The 18014-nt window shown below is 53.1% G+C and overlaps 1 protein-coding gene across 7 annotated transcripts in view; it reads left to right on the forward strand.

The window, feature by feature from the left end:
• Positions 1–9356: 9356 nt before the first annotated feature.
• The window catches only part of Pax6 (paired box 6), a 28014-nt gene continuing 19356 nt past the window's right edge, over positions 9357–18014 (forward strand). For 4 of the 7 annotated variants that reach the window (XM_004660838.3, XM_045157566.1, XM_045157565.1 and 1 more), the window contains exons 1-2: positions 15787–15978; positions 16086–16356. The gene's annotated coding sequence lies outside the window, so the exon portion shown is untranslated. Of the gene's footprint in view, positions 9503–14691; positions 14955–15781; positions 15979–16085; positions 16357–18014 lie in introns of those variants that run through there. The other 3 variants (XM_045157564.1, XM_045157563.1, XM_045157562.1) reach the window with 3 other exon arrangements.

Below are 18014 nucleotides of genomic sequence, written 5' to 3' on the forward strand. Positions count from 1 at the left end.
ATGTAAAAAAACAAGCTTAATTTTAATTTTCTTCAATGATTATTTCTATGAGTTTTGCATATTTCATGAACCTGTCCCCCTGAAGGAAAGGAGAGGAAGAAACAGTGAGATTGTTCCTGCAATGACCCCACCAAGGGTCTGCTGGGTTCATTTTTCCTCCCTGCAAACAATTGGGAAGCAGGCAATCCCCAACGTTGGCCAATCTCCAGACACTTTCCTTTGTATACAAACAGGGAGTTGAGATGGGTTTCCTCAGCAAGACAGTCTTGGACCCGAATTTTGAATCTATGAACTACAGTACTCCACATATGATTGTGCCTAGTGTTTAAAAGGCCCCTGCTGAGGTCTAGTCAAAATATTTACTTTCCTCTCAGAAACTGTAACGCAAAGGCAGAGAAACAGAGTGAGGGGACGAATCAAAAGAATAAAAAAATCCTTCCCTCGGTGGAAAGAGTGTCAGACCTTTGGGTTTTCTGCAACAACGACTGTCCCAGTAGGTTCTCTTCATTTAGATCAGGCGTGGTTCACACACCTTGCTGATAGATAGCATTCATCTGTTACACGATGACAAATTAAGGTTTGCATCAGTTTCAGAACTCCCGTAGTTCAAAGAAAGCCCCACTCACCCGGCCCCAAGTGGGTGGGTTTAATTGTGCTTGCGTGCTCCCGGGTGAGTGATGGGCACCTACGGTTCTTCCGTCGTGGACCAGTGGCTCCCAGGGAAAGTGTCCTAGGCATCTATAGGGATGTGGCTGGGCGGTGACCCAGCTCCCTCCCTCGTGTTTTCAGCCCGCATCACGAGAGGCCAGAGGGCTCAGGCGGGACAGCAGACTGGCCGTCGCATCCCGCTGCCCGTGTCCTGCCGCGCGCGCGCGTCCCTCAAAAGAGGCCAAGAGCCAGGACGTGGCAAGGCGCCTCGGGTCCAACCTTGGATCCTCCCCCAGCTTCCAGCCTAGCATCCTCTAGGGTCCCCCAACCCGACCTGAAGCTGCCTCTAAACCCGGCCAGGGCTCGGTGGCCAGGAGAGCCTTCCGCCTCCGCTCCCTGCCTGCGGAGGCTCAACTCCCACCACCAAGGCAGAAAAGCACCTCTGACCACGCATTACAAGTGACACTCATTATTCCTGTTTGAACAAGTTTCAGCGAGGGTTGGGCCCCGAGGCCCCTGGGCAGGGCGTCACGTGTGCCCCCGTCACTCCGGCTCCCCTCGCCTCTCCGGTTCGAGTTATGCCATCAAGCTAATATATTGTGACTGCTCTTCTCTCCTGTGACAAAGGCTTGCAGCTGCCTCCGAGTCAATAGACGTCAAAGAAATATGAAAACACCCATGACACAAAACTTCAATCCTGGCTGGAGTCTACATAATCAGAACCTGCTTCTGCTCCGCATGCAGAGGATTAATTTATCCAAAAGTTTAGTCAAATTTTTATTCCGGTACCTTTTTTCCCCAGCAGATCCTCCTACATCTGTCGGGTTTGTAATGTAATTTGTAATTACTGCCCTTCATGTGGTCCGGTGCCTTGAACCATCTTTAATTAAAAGCATAATTAAGGGAAGATCTAAAGAAAGACAATTACCAGATGGTCTTTTTTTTTTTTTCCTTTAAGAGGCAGTCCTTGCACAGAGAGGGGCTCGGGGTCTGTCCCCAGACCCCTTGCCTGGAGAGGGGGCGGCGGCCCAGCGGCGCCTGCGCACTACAGAGGCCTGGGCCCAGGGAGCTGGGTCTTGGGTCCCCCCCCCCCACTTCCCCGCCTTAGCCTTGGTGCTCCACGGTGGCGGCGCCCAAATGTGAGCGCTAACATCTTCGCGGGGCAGAAACTCACTTTCTTCCCTCTATCCCGATGGCCCGAGAGCGTGGGGCCTGGAACCCAGTCCAGGCAGAGGCAACTTCAAAATCCGTGGAGGGGGCCCTAAACTTGAGGCCTGGCCCACCCTGCGAGCGAGGAAGGAAGGGGAAAGGATGAGACACGCGGGGGCTGTCCCAGGAGAGGACCCAGCTTGTCAGTGGACCCCACCTGGCTAGAGTGGGAGCTGCCCTATCTGTTTCCGCGGGGGTCTAATAACTTGTGACTTAATAGAAGACAACCAGACATCTTCCTCTTCCTCGCCTTCAGCCCCGTCGGGCAAAGTGACCCTTTGGTGACGATGAACTCCTTGGTGTCCACTGGTCCCTAGAATTTCCAGAACAAGGCGGTGTAAGGGGATGAGCCCACTCTCCACACCTATCCCACCCACACACCCCCCACCCCTCAAATGAATAATACAAGACCAGAGCCAAGATTTCTGCATTAGCGCCGCAGACGCCCGGGCGGCTGGCGCACGGATTCCAAAGTCAGATCATGGAAATTAAACTGTTGTTGTGTTGCGGGAATGTCATTATGTGACTGTTCATATTCAAAGTCAGGCAGCAATGAATTGTAATCATTTCAATTATCTTCAATACATTTTCCTTAGGACACAAGTTGTCAGAGATTTAAAGAGAAAACAAAAAAGTTCATTCTTGCGGTTCCGTGGGTCCATTTTCCGGACGGTTTGTTACTCTTGCTGCCTGATTTGGTTTCGGCTTTTATTCCCCAGCCTCGGATTGTTTTTCAGAGACTTGGTTGGCGGGAGAGAGTCTCCGCGGTTCTGGCGGCTTCTCTGGCTCTTGCCGACCGTCTCTGCATGGGTGGAAAGAAAGTTGGTTTCCTTGAGCCTGGCGCGCCCATTTTGGTTGCTTTCAGGTTTAATTAACTTTGAACAACACATATGCTTGGAGTTCTGGATCTGGTGCCGCCTTGGAGAAAGGAGGGGAGGGTCGTATTATACTCTCCGTCCTTTCCAGCCTGGCTCTGGGGTGCAGGGTGGGCTGGCAGCGTCCCATAGCAGAGGCCAGAGCTAAAGCGTCAAAGAGGCACGTGCTGGACCGCGCCCGGACCTCCCGGATCACTGAGACGGAATGGAGTCCTCCTGCCCAGGGGAAGCAGGGAGAGGTGGATGCGCTCAGCCCCTTCTCCTTTGTTGAAACTACCTTTGGCCGGTGGTCCCTCCGCCTCTCTGGTCCCCGAGGGTGGGACAGTGGCGAGTTGGATGTGACACGGGTGGTGGGGGGGGGTGCAGGGAGGAGGAGGAAGCAAAGCGCCCTCAGCTCCCAGCCTGGGCAGAGAGAGTAGGGGTCGCCTTTGAAGCCCAAGTCCAATCTCGCGGATTAGGATTAATCCCGATCTTTACACTAATATAGCCTCTCAGGTTTTTATTATACTCATTTGGGAGGAAATGAGCTCTTGCCAGGCAAATAGCACCCCGCACCTCACTTCTCATAGCTGCGCAGGGCCGGGGCCTGAACAACCCCGCGGGCGATCCCCGAGCTGCCAATATTATATTTGTGAAATGTCCTTTTGTTGAGGCTTTTAACACCTTCTTATAACGAATCATTTGTTCTTTTCTCTTTAATTTTGATAGACAATTAGCCATCAGAGATACACCAGTTGACTGTAGCCAAGCATTAAACTCGCCTTTATGTAACGCTAATTTAGCATAGCTGCTTTGTTTAACTTTGCTATATAAGAACCAGGTTTTGTAGCAAAAAAAAAAAAAAAAAATAGGTGTAATTTTATGTGGGGCTTCATTTCTTTTGGCCGAGTACGCAGCAAGCCCTTTGGTCTTTGTGCAGCCTTAGGCTGGGGCCCGACGCCATTTCTCGTGCCTAGCACCTGCAGGCCGGGGAGGAGAGAGGGAATTAGCATTGATATAGATTTAGTTGAAATGTAATCTCTTAAATCTGTCCAAGATTCGGAGAGATAATTACACTCTCACTGAATTGCCAGGGGTCAGCGTCTCTGAGGACCTGAGAAGTTGATTTACTAACAATAGTGTTACATAAAAAAATGGCGTTTGAGATTATAATGTTAATGGCTGCAGTCGCTGGGGAATGCAGGCCGCTTCCAACTAATTCCACGTAACTCGATTTTTTTTTTCCTCTTCCCTTTTTCTTCTTGGGCTTAGTCTTCGCAAGCAATCAGGCTTTCGTGGTTTTTAATTTGGTGCAGGCACCCTGAAGACTAGAAAGAAGCTCTGCAGCTTGGGCATGATGCGCTTGATCCAGTGTTTGCAGCACTGGCCTCAACAGCCAGGCTGGCCTCGTTCCCCCCAGGAGGACCCAAAGGAGAGCACGTGCTCCGAACATCATCAGGAGAGGCTGAAAGAGCAGCGGGAGATGGTACTGACCCCCAGCAAGCGCAAGGCACTCTGCCACCGGACTGCCAAGCATTCAGTTTTTGGTGGCCTCCCCACTTGGGCCGCGCCTGTATCAGTGTCCCATAGAGGTGATATGTGCCTTCCAAGGATCTCAAGATCCTCAGCCGGAAGATGACCAGGTTGTGTTTCTTGCCCAGCATCCTTGGACCTGGGGAATGCTCACTTCTTGCAGAAAACTTTCCCTTCTGGCTGAACTTGAGCCTAAAACTGGGGCATGAGTTTTGAGAAGCACCACAAAGGCCAGACTCCAGTTTGAGCTGGGAATTTAGGAGAGTCCTCAAACCACATTAGCTTTCAGTGGCCTAGGCCTATTCCCAGGACCTGGCCATTGCTGGTCATATGCCTCTTTAAAAAGTTCAGAATTTCTCCTGTGGGGCAAGAGTTTGGATCATGAAAGGAGGGCACCTAGGCTCTCTACTTCTTACTCCATACCCTGTGACTCGGGGATACTGAGCAGGGCCCAAGGGCCAGACTTGGGTGCAGGCCTTGCCTAGGCTGTCTCGGAACCCAGGGAGCTTGGGCTTCTTTGAGGAAAGGGTGCTGAAGATGTGAAGGGCAGGTCCAAGCAAATGAAGGAGTCTGATGCACACTTAGCCACATCACCCAGCCTTGGTACTTCCACATCCCTCCTGGCAAAGTCGGAGAGGCCTCAGTGCCCAAGCCCTTAGTGCTGGGGGGAGAGGGAGTATACTGGGCTCCATACATGTTTACCTCTTTGCCCCCTTATCTTATATGTAACAGCAATATATATGTTAATTGAAAACTTCTGAATTTAAAAAGGTTGTGACAAGTTATAATTTGTCCTGTCAATGCCAGGAATCCTTATTTATCTCTTTAGCTTGCCTCCTGCTTGTGCCTGTCAGCTAACAGCTTGCCTAACTCGTTGACTTCCTCACTCATGGCACGGAAATGACAAATGTGCTGTTTTATCCGTACAATTTATTTCATTATTGTTGCCAGCACGAAGCATCACAATCAATCATAAGGAAGTCCAGTTGGCAGGTGTCAATCTTGGTGTGTTTTTGTACGTCTCAGTCTATATTTAATCCAATTATAAGGGTCACGGAGTAAGTGCCAATCCTCTTGTTACAACTCACATCTTATTTAAGATTTAAAGTAAAAAAGTCAACTCGATCACGTGGACCTTTTTGTGGGGAGGGAGCATAGTTGAAACCCTCTATCTCCCTTCTCTCTATCTTCTTTTCTCTCCCAATTTAAATTCCATGGTCATCCCTTTTTATTAAAGAGTTTCAGGGAATCTGACTTTTATTAGAATCTATGTGCAAATGAAGGCTCTCCTTATTTTGCTGAAGTAGAGGCAGACTTAATGATGAGAGATCTTTCTGCTCATTGCCCATTCAAATACAATTGTAGATCGAAGCCAGCCTTGTCAGGTTGAGAAAAAGTGAATTTCTAACATCCAGGACGTGCCTGTCTACTCTCAGTGAATTGCATCCAATCACCCTCAGGGAATTCAGCTAATGTCTCCATCTCCACCCAGACAAGGCAAAGAAAAAAAATCAAACATGGTGCCACAAACTGACTTAATGTGAAAATGTTTGAAAGGAAAAGACAGCAAAGTTTTCTTGAATTGATTGTAATAGAGATTTTCCTTAGTGCGAAGGAGAACTGGAAGAATTGGAGATTCTCTTAAAGGTTCAATGGAACTTTTTAGTGTGGTAGAACAGACGGTACAGAAGAAACTATGAGACATCTCTTTGTATGGAACCATGAAAATAATCAAATAGCAGAGAAACCACAAATTGCATATCATCATGCTATTATGCCATCCTTTAGAGCAGGGTAAAGAGATGGCAAATATTATCTTTGCTAAATATTCTCCTCTTTGATGCTTGAATTCACAAAATAGTCCTCCCATTTTGATTTAAAATAAAAATCTTGTTAAAACAAATTTGCTGTTTAAAGGGGAGGAAGTGTAGAAGGGGAGAAGAGCAGGAAGCATACACCTCCAGTTAATTTTGCTACTTAAATGATCTGGGCGTTGGTGACTTATATAGCCATTCAAAATGATCCGCAATTATACACAGATTTTTTTTCAATTATGTGGGGACATTTGTCAATTAGTACTCATCCAGGAATGCTTTTTTTAAAAAAAAATAGAAGTTAGCAGAATACATTGTGGTTCACACAGTAAAATGAAACTGAGGTAGTTAAGCAGAAAAGGTCAGTTCTACTTTTAAATTGTTGGGGAACATTCTCAGTGAAAAGACAAATACTGAATCAATTTCCACACTCCCTGTAGCCCAGATCCAGCAGCAGGGGCTCTACCAATATACAAGATGCTTTATTTGCATAAAGCAAAAGAAGAGAGATAGAGACCTACACTGGGAGTGGGGGGGGGCGTCTGGAAACTTTGGGCGTACAAGCTCAACAGACCTTAGCTACAGTTCAAGAAGTCATGATCCAATCTCTCCCTCCCTCCCTCCTTCCCTCCCCCTCTCCTTCCTATCTTCCCTCCCTCCATACCAGCTGTTCAGTCTTTCCTTTGGCCTTTTCCCCACTCCCATCTTTCACCCCATTCCACTTCCACCTCGCCTCTACTGGCTGGAAGATAGTTTTGTTTCCTGCCAAGGATGGGCCAGGTGGGATTGACCAGGAGCCTTTACCGACTGTGTGGCTGTTGTGTGCTCACTGCTGGTATGGAGAATCAAGAGTTTGGGACTTCCCGAAGGGTCGGAAAATTGCAGTCTAGGCTAGCCCAGGCTGAGGGAATGCCTAGAAGAAAAGACTTTCTCCCCTTTGTACCCCACCTCCTTGCCAGCCTCGGGTAGTACGTACTCCAAGTGCCCTTGTCCCCCTCCTCCCCCTCGCCTTCGCTGAGGGTCCTGGAGGTCTAGAGAAGCTGCCCCTGGCCATCAGGGCCAAGGCCAGACCTTGAAGGCTGGGCACCCCGCGGAGTTCCAGAGTTCTCCAAGGTCAACAGCTATCCAGAGAAGCACGCTTCGGCTGCTCGCTTAGGCTGCGGCAGCATCCTCGGCTCGGCTGGGTGGCGACTTGAGCGCGGGCTCCAAGCCGCCCAGCTTCCAGTGCCGGGGGCAAATGGAGAGCGGCTCGAGCGTTGGCCCGGAGCTCGGAAGCACTGCGATCTGGCCTCGCCTGCACCGCGGGAGCTCCCTCCCGGCCCCAGCGTGCCCCTTTATTGACAGGCAGATAAGCAGGCGGCGGCGGCCCCGTTTCCAGCTTCCCTCTTGAGCACCCTGCTGGGTTGCAGGGATCCTAGCCCTCTTAATGGCCTGGACTCCAAACATTAGCTCTGAGCAGCCCCGGCGGCAGCCTCCGGTTGGGACCAGGGCTCGGTGAGAATAGAGCCTGTGGACGGAAAGTGTAGATTTGGCAAGGCCTAACCCAGGCCCAGGGCCTATCGGTGGTACACACTCCAAGACGTGGAGAAGAGCTCCTCTGAGACTTGGGACCCGGAGCTGGCCCCTGTCCTACGGTCCAGCTAGAGGCTTACTGAGAAACCAGGTCATAGACGATGGACGGTGGCAGCAAAGAAACCCGAGCTAGTGCGCCTCTTCCCAGGCTAGCAGAGTTCGTGGGGCCACACCACCATGCTAGGGACAAGACTCAGACTACAGTTGCTCTGGGCAAGAAGATACTCTGTGGCCCAGACACAGGCCGACTCGGGAGGGAGTTGGGCTGGCGAAAGGAAGTGTGGAGTACATTTGACAATAAGAACATGCCCAGGAGACCTCTCCAACATAACTGGACTTCTGGCTCCATGGGCTGAGCGAAACAAATAAACAACAACAACAACATCGAGTCCTGCTGCCAGTCAGCCGCGTCTGGAGCAGGCAGGCGGGCTGCCGAGGTCGATCTGGCCTGCTCCTCTCCCAGCACCTGTCTAGGTGTGCTGATGCTGAAGCAGGGGACCTCATGAGCTGGTACCCACAGCAAGGTTCTCCTTTCACGCCCTGGGACCCTGGTGCATGGGACCTGGTCCTATGACCATCTCAGGTTCAAGGTTCTCCTCTCTGCCTCCACAAATGCACATCCTGCCCCAGCCAGCTGACTCTGGCAGAAGTTGCCCAAAGGCAGTTCCCCTTTCCTTTCCACCACCTCCTCAAGCGCCACCTGCCCTTCAGGCGGGACCACAGTCACTTTCAAATTCGAGACCCGGATGCTAGCAGAGAGGGAGGAGATTGGAAGTTGAGAAGCCCTGGGGGGGGGGGGGGAGGGCAGGAATGAGAATGGTTGGTACCCTTTCCGAGATAGTCAGGCTTCGCTTCTCTAAGACGACTCCAATTCCACAGAAGGTGTGAAGACCACCAGGTCTGTATCTAGCTGACTTCATCCCAATTTCTGTCGTTCGCTCAGCACCAGAAGGGGGAAATCTCAACTTCTGAATCTTCCGTTTTCCCATTGTTTTTCCTCCTCTAAGCCACAAAGTCAACAGCTCACTCTCAAGTCAAAGATAAACACAATCACCTACATTTTCTATGTGGATGAAGCTTTTCAGTTGAGGGGGCGTGACAGAAGTCAGAGCGCGTCGAGTTCAAGGCTTGCCTGACGAAAGCCCCCGTAGGCCTGGATTTGGCCTAGTTGAGGGCAAGCGGTTATTCTTTCTCTCCCTGGGAGCTTTTGTCCCTGCCCAGCTGGCGACCTGTGGGTGCTAGGGCCAAGTTGAGTTACCCTCCCGAAAACGACTCCTGCCAGAGGTTCCTATCAACCCAGCGTAGTATAGTCTTCGGGTTTATCTCTGATGAAGGTAAGTCCCCGCAGAGCTGAGGAGGGAACCGGGGGTCACTTGCAGTGATAGCTGGCTGGTTTAGGGCCAAGGACCATGGGATCCGCATGCGCGAGGACAAGTGCATCTCGGGTTAATTTACTTGGGGCGGAGTGAGGGGCGTCGACTGTATGTCTGAAGTGCCAGCCTGGGCGTGTGCAGTCGCCCGCCTGGCCAGAGAAGAAGGCTCCAGGGGATGGAGTGGGTCCGACCCTGGGTGCGGAGAGGGAGGCTCCTACCAGGGCGGGAAAGCGAGCCTGCGCCGAGCTGAACCCAACTCTGGCCGCCGTGACGTCACGCGCGCCCAGCAGCCAATGAGGAGCGCGCTGGCGTGGATATTAAGGAAAGTTAGCGCCTACCCAAGCACCCTCTTTTCTTATCATTGACATTTAAACTCTGGGGCAGGTTCTCGCGTAGATCGCGGCTGTCAGATCTGCCACTTGCCCCTGCCGAGAGGCTGCGAGGAGTGTGGGAACCCGCGCCCGCCAGGCTCACCTGCCACCCCGCCCTCCGCTCGCAGGTAACTGCCCCGGCTCGGCTTCCCGCCCCGGACCTCCGCGCCGCCCGCCCGCGGAGCCTCTCGGTGGCTCGCTCGGGGGTCCCCAAGCCCGCCTCAAGGGGCCCCGGGACGATTGTTTCGCCTTTAAAAGGAGGCGTCCAAAGATGGATAGGAGGGAGTTGTCCAGGGCGGGAGAGGAAGGGACGGGAGGAATATCAGCTGACAAATGTTCTAGTCCCAACAGTGGACTTGCAGCCTGGCCCTGAGCTGAGGGGTGAGGACGGGGCTCTGGCACTGCTCTCTACCGAAGTCGCTGGCGACCGTGAGAAATGCAGGAAGTGGGGGTGCAGTTTGCACCCAGATCTCCCCCACCCCATCGAAACTCCTAACATTCCCGCGTGGAGAGATCACTAGCTATTCCAAGAGTTTGTGGAGGCACGGCACCCAGGGTCGGTGAAGGTGCCACAAGTTTCCAGTTGTTGCAAAGTGTGGGTGGCAGGCTCCATCACCGAGTCAGAGAGATGGGGTTCGTTCCCCATGAAGGAGAGAGGACGAAAGAATGCGGCCCTTGGAGCTGGGCAGCGCGCAAAGCCCCCAGCGTGTGATTTGAGCTGCACTTCGGAAGACCTAATAATTAGCGATTTTCACTGAGCTAGAACGCGGTCTCGGGTTACTGCGAGCTACTTGCCGCCAGCGCCATGGCCTCTACTGCGGCGGGAAGTGTGTGGGCAGCCGGGGGATCCGGCCGCCCAGCGCCTGGCCAACCTCAGGCCGCAGCCGGGTGGTGGAACTGTCCCGAAGTGGGTAGAAGAGACCACTACACCGAACTTAAACTAAATCGTGTTTCCACCTTGTTGAAAAAGTCCCTAAACTGCTGGAGAGGCCCAGGTTGGCTTAAGTGGGCATGGGAGCATCCCACCAGGCCCTGGTTCGCTCTCCCCCACTCCCACGCGTGCTCCTGGCGCCCCCTCTCTAGACTTTCTGGAGGTACTTTTAGAGGACACTTGGACCTCAAGTACCTGTGACAGGTGCCCTGGACCCCCGCCCAACTCCGAGCCAAGTCAGCCCCTCTCCCCACTACGCCTGGAGGCGAAGCCAAGAGCTAGGTGGCGGCCGGGCTGCGCACCTTACCTGGGCGGGAGTCCTCTGCTCCGCGCGCGCCTTTCCCGGGAGCTGAGCGGCGAGCAGGTTCGCTTCGCAGTAGGAAGTGGACCTTCTCCTCCAGTCATAAATCAAACCCAGCCATCCTCGGGCCTCCTCCCTCATTAGAGATGTTTATTGGAGATTGTGTTTATTCGGCTGTCACGGCGAGAAAACGTGGTGACATAATTACCTCTGACCAGAGTCCTCGCCCCGCGCCCAGGGCAAGCCAGGGACCTCCTCAGATGCCTTCTCACTCCCATACCCTCCGCGAGTAGAGGGCAAATCTGCTTGGCTTGTCTTTCCTCTCTCAGATCTTCTCATATCAATTGAATTATTGGAGGAATTAGTATTCAACTTTCCCCTAGGCCCAGGAGTTTATTTGTTTATTTTAGAATTTGAAAGGAAAACCAACGGGAGTCCAACTCCCCTGGGGCAGAAGGGGGCAGTGCGGCAGTGCTGGAGAGAGAAAGAGGAGTCTCTTTCTCCAAGCAAACTTTCCGGCCCGTGAGGCTGTGACACGCGGGGTAGAGGGGTACGGGACGACAGACCTTGCTCCCGCTTGGGGCAGAGCACCCACCCAAATGCATGGATGCCCTTATAGATGGTGTTCTTTGTTGCTTCATTTTTCATTATTTTCCTTCTGGCTTAAGGTTCTGGGTGGTGGTGGTGGGGGATAAAAACAGCAATTCCTCCCCTACCTTTGGTCCCCGGGCTGTTCCTCCTCGTAGGTCCCCGAAGCCCGGTTTGTGAGTCACCATCTGTGAGACTGGGTTAGGAAATGATGAAAAGCGCCGAATTGTTCTCTAATTGAAAATACATTTTTTTTTGAAGGTGCTTGCTGACAAAATATCTGGGATTCAGCTTTTGATCCCTCTTTGCAGCCTCTGTTCTCTGGTTGCTAGTAAAACTTGCATTGAGCCCTTTACTGCCTTGATTAACAGGCAGATTAACTCTTAGTGGGGTTGGAAACAGCTTGCCCCAATCAATGTCATTTTAGATGCCCGTCAGGATGCAAGGGTTCCTGGATGCTGAAGCCATGACATTTGCTCCCTCCTTTTCCCCAGTCTCAAAGCGGTGTGTTGCTAACTCCTGAACAGGACAAATTACCAGATTGTTTGGAGAGAGGTTCTGTAGGAAAAAAAAAAAAAGACTGAGGTGGCCTTGGCTTACTTTACAATTGAAGCCAATCTCCTCTTTTCAGATGTGGAAGTTACAGGGAAACCCACGAGGGAATGTCTTAGCGCGGCAGCAAAATAGAAAGCAAACTTTCCTAGGAAGGCTATATTTGGAAGATCTAAGCTTGCAACGGGCATTAAGTGCTACATATCAGGAGCTTTAGACCTGGCTTCTATCTAGACAACAGCGTGTCCAGTGGTAAGGCAGTTGTGGCAGTTCCTTTCGATGACTGCAAGCAAGAAATCTCTTCATTGGGACACCCAGCTGTTCAAAGTTGGTCTTGTGCATTTTTCGGGGGGGGGGGAGGAAAAGAAAGGAGGAGAGAGGTTGCTCAGTGTGAATGAAAGACAAATCAATCCAAAGAGGGCCTGTGCACACTAACCATTTGGCAGGAGGCGAAGAAAGGCGAGGGCACCGGTAGTTTTCTCCAGCCAAGCGTAGCCCCAGTGTGGAGGCACCACTGGGCAAGCTCTGGACTCTCTGCTAGGACACTGCCCCGACTTGGCTTGGAGAGGTTGTCTGGTGAGCAGGATTCAGACAAGTTGCTGGAAAAAGTTGAGGGAGAAAGGCCCCAAGTGGGGGAGGGGCGGGACCCGGAACTCATAGCTACTGGAGCTAGGGGGCTTTGTATTTTTAAATTTAATTTATTTTATTTTTGCTTTTCGTGAACCTTTCACCTGTTTGTATGGTTCTGTAATCCAAAGAACTCACCTTTAAGGGCCTGCAGAGAAAGAGAAAGAGGAGGATGGAGAGAGAGAGGGAGAAGGGAGGGAGATGTTTGGGACTCTGTACAGTGATTCAGGTGTAGGTTGAAACTTTTCTCCTCCAAAGAACTGCTTCTCTGCCCTTCCTAGTGTGCCTACACCTGGGCTCTGTTTGGCCCAAGGAAAGCAGTTAGCTGGGAGGCATTGGAACACCCGGTAGGATACTCGTGGTTCCAGAGCTGGAAACCAGAAGCACTTCCAGAGAGCTGGGCATTTCTTTACTCGCTTAGGACAGAGACCTGATGGGGTGGGCACTGGCGTATGTCAGGGACTGGTAAGAGTAATAGCCTCACCATTGGCCTCAACACTGGCTAAAAGTTCTGAGCACTGTGTGGCAAACAGCGATGGTCCACAGGATAGCCCCCCAACACAGATCCACCAGTGACAGTGTGTGACTTGGTGGACCCTGCCGGAACACCCAAGACAGTCTTTCTTGTGAGCCAGGGGGACTCAAGCTAGGAGAAGGCAGTGGAAAGTGGAAGAGAAATGCGAAAAGAAACCGAAGAGGCAGCTCTCACCATACTGTCCACCCCTGCCTTGGAGGGAAAGCAAGTGGGCCTCCGACGTAGTGGAAGCCACAATTAAAATGGCGACCTGCGAGCTGTCTCAATTCTGTGGATGCTTCTGGTCCTAGGGTCTGCAAGTTCGTCTCGTCCTCCTCCCCCTAGCTCACATCACCCCCACAGCAGATACTTGGCAGAGGGGTGAGGATTCCAGGAGGGCAGAACCGCTCCTCCACCCTCCTTGAGACTAGCCCAGAGAGTCAGAGAAGACATCTTGCTCTCATCTTCTACCCCCAAACTTTGGAAATTCTGCCTCTTTCAAGGGCTGAACTACCCCTCCCCAAATATTGACACTCTAGAAGCAGCCAAGTCTCTTTTGTTTCTTGTTTGTGGAGTTTCCAAGTCTTGCTCTGAGCCCCCATCCCCACCCAATGACGTCAGCGGCATTCACTCCCCTTTCCTTGCTTCTTCTGATTTTTTGTTAAAACTTCTCGGAGGTGAGGTGGGGGTTGGGAGTGGGAGAAGGAGCTGATTGAAAGAGCCAGTGCCCTGGGGGGAAATAGCAACAAGATTATGGCTGCTTCTTTCTTAGGGAAAGCTTAAGAAGGTGCTAATCCACTCGGTTGCTAATTGAGAGGTTGTAGAAATGATATTCGCCTCCAGTTCGTACAGTCACGGGATAGTCTTCCCCCTTCTTGCCCACACTCCTTTAATGCTCGCTTGAGAAGTAAAACCTGACAGAAAGCATGCAGACTCTCGCTGGTCTGGGACCAGGACTCGCTGTCCCACTTCCAGGGATCCTCCGAAAGCCTCGGTCCTACGAAATTTCGCACCGGAGTCCGCAGATCTCCTCACCCAGTGCCACTTGCTTCGCCTCTGGCCTAGGCTTCCTCTGCTCTCCGCCCTTAGTCCACGAGAAGGGGCAGAGCGGGTCACCTTCCCCAAGCCGAAGAAATGAGCAGGTCGGTGCGTACCCAGCTCTGGTGGGAGAGGCCTCTGGTGCCCCAGATTCTCTGCCACGGCTCCCCGGTCGCCGCGCTGCGGTGTCCCGGGGCTGGCACCAGAGAGAGTGAGTCCCGAGGCAGACCCGGAGGCCCGGCGCGGCATGTGGCGGGCTCTCAGTTCCAACTCCCAAGGGAGGTTGAGCCCGCGGCCTGCCATCGGCCAGTTCAGGCTTCGCACATGATTGAAGAGTTTACTTTCTTAAGTTAATCAGAATCCAGCGGTCCGCCAGTGGCTTCGGTTCAGCCTTCTGGCATCAGCTTTCCCCGAGCCCATTCCACTTTGCAGGCTTCCGAGGTGCCCTCCGCATCCCGGGCCTTCCCCCCGCTCAGCTTCAAGGCCTGCAGGCTGCGAGACAGCTCCGGACAGCTCTGGACAAGGCAGCAGCTCGCTCCCCTGTCACCTATACTGCAGGCTCCCAGGGACGCCTTTGGAGTGTACTGAGGTGTATCCTAATGTCCAGCATTCAACAAATGGACTTCTGGTGTGTGGTCAGAAGAGAAAAGCCATTTACTTACTTTCCTCCCCGGCTTTTCTGGCAACAGTTGAAGGGGAGCTGCCTCCGCAGATTGAGCTGACCCAAGAGAGGGGAGACATAAGCACCACACACACACATGACCCGTGACACACGCCGACACAGGCTGGCATACCGAGAGCGACGGGACACACGCACACACACACACACACACGCACACACGCACACACACACGCCACCCCCCACCCCATCCAGGCACGACTTCGCCTTCCCTCTCATCTTCCCTTCGCCTCCCCTCCTCGAGCGCCTGAAAAAGCAGCCGCACTTAGTCAACAAATGGCACGTGGGAGAAGTTGGAGTGTTTGGTGAGAACTCTTCAGAGCTTTTCACAAGAATCCTCTGTACACAAAGTAAGTGGCGTGTTTACTCGGGCCTCTCCAGGCCGGGCTGAGCCTCCCGCTCCGCTGCGCACCGCGGCTTCCACCAGCAGAGAGAAGAAAGGGCGAGGGGAGCGGGGGTGGGGAAGTGGGCCAGGCCCGGGAGGCCCTGGCTGGGGAGGCCGCGGGTCCCACCGAGTTCTCGGCCTGGAGGCCTTCTCGGGCCCAGGCTGCACCTCACCACCGCCGTGGGAGTGGGGCTGCTGGAAGCCTACGATTCCCCCGCCCCCCCCCTTTACTCCTGGTCCTATAGGCCAGGTGGGCTAGGGTGGTACCACCGCGGTGCACTGTGTCCAGGGGCCAAGGCCAGGATGAGATGAGGGCGTTAAGGGAGGGTGGACGGGGCGGGAGGGGGTGCGGCAGAGCGGCAGAGCGGCAGGCCATTGTACACTGGAATTGGCAAGAAAGGACATCAAGGAGATGTGAAAACTTGCTCCCGCGGTGGACTGGGAGCCCTGCGCCCAGCTGGAGGTGGAGACAGCCGCGCGACTCCCAGCCCGGAGGCCTCCACCGGCCGATCAAGTTCGCGGCCGCAGCGCAGCGCAGGCTCCCGGAGCGCGCGGAGCGGGAGACCACGGCGAGGCGAGCGCCCGAGCCCGGGAGCGGGGGGCCCCAGCGCCGGAGAGAGGAGCCGGGACCCACCGGCGGTGCCGAAAACAAGTGTATTCATATTCAAACAAACGGACCAATTGCACCAGGCAGGGAGAGGGAGCATCCAATCGGCTGGCGCGAGGCCCCGGCGCTGCTTTGCATAAAGCAATATTTTGTGTGGGAGCGAGCGGTGCATTTGCATGTTGCGGAGTGATTAGCGGGTTTGAAAAGCGAACCGTGGCTCGGCCTCATTTCCCGCTCTGGTTCAGGCGCAGGAGGAAGTGTTTTGCTGGAGGATGATGACAGAGGTCAGGCTTCGCTAATGGGCCAGTGAGGAGCGGTGGAGGCGAGGCCGGGCGCCCGCACACACACATTAACACACTTGAGCCATCACCAATCAGCATAGGTGTGCGCTGCCGCCACTTCCCTCACCCACACTCTTTATCTCTCACTCTGCAGCCGCTGACAGCCCATTTTATTGTCAATCTCTGTCTTTTTTTTTTTTTTTCCCAGGGATCTGAGAATTGCTCTCACACACCAAACCAGCAGCATCCGTGGAGAAAACTCTCACGAACAACTCCTTTCAAATACCGTCATTGCACATCGTGGTGGTCTTTAAGCAACAACAGGAAAAAAAAATAACCCCAAACGACAAAACCAAAAAAAAAAAAAAAATACCCAACCAAACAAAACTCTTGACGGGAGCTTTGACGAGGAGACAGAGAGAGAAAGAGAGAGAGCGCGAGCGAGCGAGCGAGCGAGAGAGAGAGGATGCCTCATAAAGGTGAGTCTGCCTTCTTTCTTCTCGCTTTATTTTTATTGCCATGTTCAGGCAGGTCCCCCTCTACCTCGGCTCTTCCTTCCCCCCTGTCGCCGGTCCCCTCCCCCACCGCGTCGCCGGGAGAGTTGGGCCGGAGAAGTTTCCACGCAGGAGCACAAACTTTCTACCGCCCGCGAAAGCCCGCGTTCCAGGGCGCCGCCGGGCGAGCGGGAGCCGCGCGGGGGCTCGGCCGGCTTCGAGGCAGCATCCGTGCGGGAACCGAGGCTCTGGGCGCCGCCGCCGCCGCAGCCCTCCGCCCCCAGCATCACCGAAGGCTCCAGGCCGGCGAGCGCGAGCGGACGAAGAGGCTGAGCGGTGCGGCCCAGGCCGCGGACACCAGCCGCCGACGTCGCTTTGTCCAGCCTGGCCCGAACCAGCGCGCAGCGGAGCGGGGCGCCGTCGCCAGGCGGCCCGGCTTTGTGCGCCCAACGGCTCCGGAGCTCCAGAACCCTGAAGCACTCGAGACCCAATGCGGCGCCTCGCCCGGCCGCGAGCCCGCCAGGAGCCGATCGGCCCGGCCAGCCGCACGCTGGAGGCCACGGGAAGCCGCAAGCCAGCGCCGGCGGCGAAGGACAGCACCAGGCCGACGTGGTCGCACGCGCGCGCTCCGAGGGAGCTCCGAGCCCAGCCCCGGGACGCTCCGCTGCCATCCAGGCTTCTGGTTTCCAGCTCCAAATTCCCGGACTTCCCCCAACTCTCTCCTTCACCCAGTGAAACTTGGTGTACCCGGCTTCTTCACCCCCCAGTCGCTTGGTGGGCATTTTTTTTTTTCTTCTTCTTCTTGCACTCGGTGTTGCCATTTCAACAAGTTCCGAGCTGGAAAAGTGGTGGCTTTTTTTTTTTTTTTTAAAACTCGGAATCCCCTTATTTTCTTTTCTTTGTGTGGCCTAAAAAAAAATTCTATATAAAAGCATTAGCTTCCCCATTCGTCTGATCACATCCTCTCCCAGCTAATTAGTCTGAGTAATTTGAGAGCTTTTGGATTCTAAGACCCCAGGAGGAAAAATGGCTTTTCAAAGTTCATAAAGTTGTTGCCTCTTTCTCTGTGCAGATTTTCTCAGTCTCCCTGCGCCATAATAGCCTTGAATTTTAGCAAGTGTAATTGGGGAAAATGGAGTTGAATTTCAAGTGGAAATGCTTTCTTTTTCCAGTGCTAAAATCTGACCCTTCAGTAATGACACTTTTTGGAAAGTTTAACCCCCCTCTCACTTTTCTTTCTTCCTTCATTTCTTTTATTCTTTCTTTCTCCTTTTTTCTCCTTCCCTTCCTCCCTCATACTCATCCAAACTCTGTAAGCCATTTTGATGTTTAACTCAAACTTGGAAAGGTTTGAATGAGGAGGAGGTAGGAACAGAAAATGAAATGAAAGCTGAAATACTTGAAAGCCTTGCTAGTTCACGGAGGAGAAATAGTAGTTGTTGCCATTGACTTTTTTTTTTTTTTTTTTTTTTTTTTGTCGCTGATGACTTTTGCATGGGTTTGGAGTTGTTACCATTTGGCCCAAGAAAGTAAAACTTAGTCATCCTAAATGTTAATTGCTGGAGGGTTAGGGTTGAGAGGGTCGAAAGTGAGATCTCCCTTTCACCCCACTTAAGGAGTTTTAGAGATGGACTTTGAAAATT

The sequence above is a fragment of the Jaculus jaculus genome, chromosome 8, assembly GCF_020740685.1.
Source record: "Jaculus jaculus isolate mJacJac1 chromosome 8, mJacJac1.mat.Y.cur, whole genome shotgun sequence".
Taxonomy (NCBI): domain Eukaryota; kingdom Metazoa; phylum Chordata; class Mammalia; order Rodentia; family Dipodidae; genus Jaculus; species Jaculus jaculus.